General features: G+C 38.7%; 1 pseudogene across 1 annotated transcript; it reads right to left on the bottom strand.

Annotated features, from left to right (window-relative positions):
- Window positions 1-572: 572 nt before the first annotated feature.
- On the bottom strand, window positions 573-1120 carry LOC311187161 (glutathione S-transferase Mu 5-like; annotated as a pseudogene). Its single transcript has one exon. The product of its transcript is annotated as a glutathione S-transferase Mu 5-like (transcript).
- Between the last annotated feature and the right edge of the window lie 2479 nt (window positions 1121-3599).

Here is a 3599-nt window from a genome sequence, read left to right as displayed (position 1 = left end):
GGATCTACTGAAATACACTGCTGAGGGGAGCAGTGGGTGAGAGGTCTGCTGTGCCTTGAGGGTTAGCTCCCTGGCCAGGGATCAAACTCAGGCCACAGGGGTGATAGCATGAGAGTGCTGAGACTTAACTCCTATGCCACCAAGAAGGCCCAGAATTTTGAAGAATACATGTGGCAAAACAGACTGCTTTTGCAAGGATTTGGAGTCTTTAAGCACACAGCATTGGGGATGAGTATGAAGTCTGACTAGAGGAGCACAGAGGAGAAGAGACTGAAGAGTAAATCCAGGACCTGATGGCCCAGCGACAGGAACTGGGACTTCAGCCTTATGTAGGTACACAGATTTGTATTTCTACAGTCTTAATTTATTTTTTAGCTAAGTACTCTTTAGTGAAAAGAACATAGAAGACAGAGGACAAGCACCCTAGGGATAAGACAGAACAACAAGCAATGCAAGTCTGCCTCCTGCTCGGTGTAGTCTCCTTTTACTCCACTGAGCCAGCTTGTTGATGGGCAACGTGGGGAAGTGGTCAACTGCATGAAGGCTGTTATTTTCTCCAAAGCATCAAAATATCACATGAAAGCCCTTAGCTTTGTAATTTCATCCAGGCACTTGGGAACAAAGATATCATTCTGATCCAAGATATCACAAGTATACAACCACAAAGGTGAGCTTTTCCCCACAAACCAGAAACAAGGAGAGTCATTTCAGTTGCCTGGGCAGCTGTTCCAAGTACTGAGGCTTCAATTTTTCATGGTCAGACTAATAGCAGAGTAGTATCAGAGGCATGTGGAAATCTACTATTTGGTTCTCCATGATGTCCACTCCAACCTTTTCTTCTTCAGTCTTACCATGTGTTTTGTGCATGCCATGTAGGGTAACATGGTATTGATCTGGGTGATGTGGTTTTTACCATCCATGAGATAGGGCAGCTGAGGAAAGTCCAATCAAGCTTGAGCTTCACATCCAGCCATTGGCTTCTGTCATGGTCAGGAGCTTCCCCGCATGTGTACTGTTCCTCCTAAGAGGACGTACTGATGAACTCCAGGAGCATGCGGATAGCCTTTGCCAGTCTGTGACTATTCCAGTCATCCAGAACCACTGCTGATATGGACGGCATGGTAATGTTGCATCCATGTCTTCTAGGATTCTCAATAAACTCACTTTGGATGCAGGCTGGAGGATTAATTGGAGAGGACTGGAATGAAAGTTTTGGCCATGTCGTAGGTGGCTTCTGGCAATAGTCACTAGAGAATTTCATTGAGATGTGCAGATTCGTAGAAGGATTGATGGATTCAAGAATGAGAAAGAGGGAGAATCATCAGGGCTTTGGGACTTTATGGATGGGAGGCAAGGAGAAGCATACTAGAATTATACTAGATTTTTGACTTGGATAACTGTGGAGTTTAATGGAAATAGAAAATATGGTGATGGCCTAGATGAAGGGTCACAAGGAAATGCACAAGCTCTGTGTGAGGTGTCTGTGAGAACCCACAAGGAGATGTCTTATAGGAAGTAAAACAGATGCATTTGGAGGCAGAAAGTAGTCTGGGCTGCTGATAAAGATTTAAAAGTCAGAAACACACCATTGGTGCTTAGCAATAATAATAGTTACAAATAGTGGGTGACTACCAGGTGTTAGGCATTATTTTTATCTGTTTACATCAAATGTTTTATTGCCTCATTTAATTACCATGAGAAAATTTTATGAAGAACATTAATTTCCCTATTTGACACAAAAGGAAACTGAGGCTCAGAGTTATGAAATTTGTATGGCAGTCATGAGGGTACATGAATTAGGGAGATTATATAGAAAATATGAGAAGAAACAGAGAATGGAGAATGTATTGATGGTTGCCAGACATGGTAGGGGGAGTGGGTGAATTGGAAGTGGGTAAAAAAGTACAAACTTTCAGTTATAAAATAAGCCTTGGGGCATGTAATGTGCATCATAGTGATACTCTATTGTATGATACTCTATTGTATATTTGAAAGTTGCTTAGAAGGTAGATCTTAAAATATCTCATCACGAGAAAAATGTTCTAACGGAGTGTGGTGATGGATGTTAACAAGACTTATTGTGGAGATCATTTTGCAATATATAAATATACTGAATCTTGTACATGTGATACTAAGACTATATCAGTAAAAAACAGGAGACTATAGCAACAAACAGTTGCTGGGATGGATGTTATTGAATGCCTATTATATGCAAGGTGCTATTCTAGTTCTTTTGCCCAATTTTTGATTGGGTTATTTGTTTTGTTTGTGTAAATTTTTATGAATTCTTTCTATATATTGTCAGATGCACAGTATGCAAATATTTTCTTCCATTCAGTAAGGTGTCTTTTTATTCTAGTTATGATTTCTTTTGCCGTACAGAAGCTTTTAAGATTGATGTAGTCCCAGTTGTTTATGTTCTGTTTCTTTGCTGTTGGGGACAAATCCCTAAAGACATCACTAAAGCTTTTATCATGAAATGTTCTGTCTATGTTTTCTTCTATGTATTTTATGTTTTCAGGTTTTACATTCCAAGTCTTTGATCCATTTTGAGTTGATTTTGGTGTATGGTATGAGGTTCTAGTCTAAAGGTGCTATTCTAAGTGTTAGTGATTTTCTTTAGAATTGAATTGAATAGGTCGTTTATGTTAAAAAAAAATCCCCAGTTTTGGAAAAAAATGCAAATATTCTGCTAATTATAATGTTCAATTAATGCATATACAGAATTCAAAATGGAAACTTGTGTTTACTCATCACAGATTATTGGTAGGATTTTGAAGAGCAGGATATTAGACAAGTAATGCCAAGTTATTTTATCAGGAAAAGAAAGATTTTTTGATCTAAGATACATGTGAAAGCTCTTTGGGTTTAAAATAGCAGAGGGTGGGGCAGCTCTCCTGCCGCCTATGCCTGTGAAAGCATTCTTCATCTTTCTCTCCCTTTTATAATAAACCTGCCCTTTGGATTAAAAAAAATAGCAGATGGTGATACAGGGGCCAGAGTTTGTACATTGTCTCTGTTCTCCATTAACTACATAAACCACTTAATTAACACTCAGTAGGGAGTTAATGTGAAGAGTGAGATAATCCTGTGACAATACATTGTTTGGCATAAGGCAGACACACGGGGGATAGATAACATTAGAACCTAACTCTGAATCACATGTAGTCTTGCATGGTAGTAAATACAGATTTCTTAATTTCCAGTAACAGTGGGTAACATTTACTCAGGGCCCACCACATGCCAGAGTACAGTTGTCCTTCGTATCCGCAGGGGATTGGTTTCAGACTCATTGTAGGTACCAAAATCCATTGATGTTCAAGTTCCTTACATAAAATGACATGAGATTTACATATAACCTATGCTTACTCTTTTGTATACTTTAAATCATCTCTAGATTATTTATAGTACTGAATAAAATGCAAATGCTTTGTAAATAACTGTTATACTGTATTTTTAGGGAATAATGACAGGAAAAAAGGTCTGTCCATGTTCACTATAGATACAACAATTGTAGGTCAAACTACATAGTATGTATTTTCAATCTGCAGACAGTTGAAGGTGAGAATGTGAGAGCCTGGGATAAGTAGGGCTGACTG

The sequence above is a fragment of the Talpa europaea genome, assembly GCF_964194135.1.
Source record: "Talpa europaea genome assembly, chromosome: 2".
NCBI lineage: Eukaryota > Metazoa > Chordata > Mammalia > Eulipotyphla > Talpidae > Talpa > Talpa europaea.
This window is presented reverse-complemented; position numbering and strand designations above follow the sequence as displayed.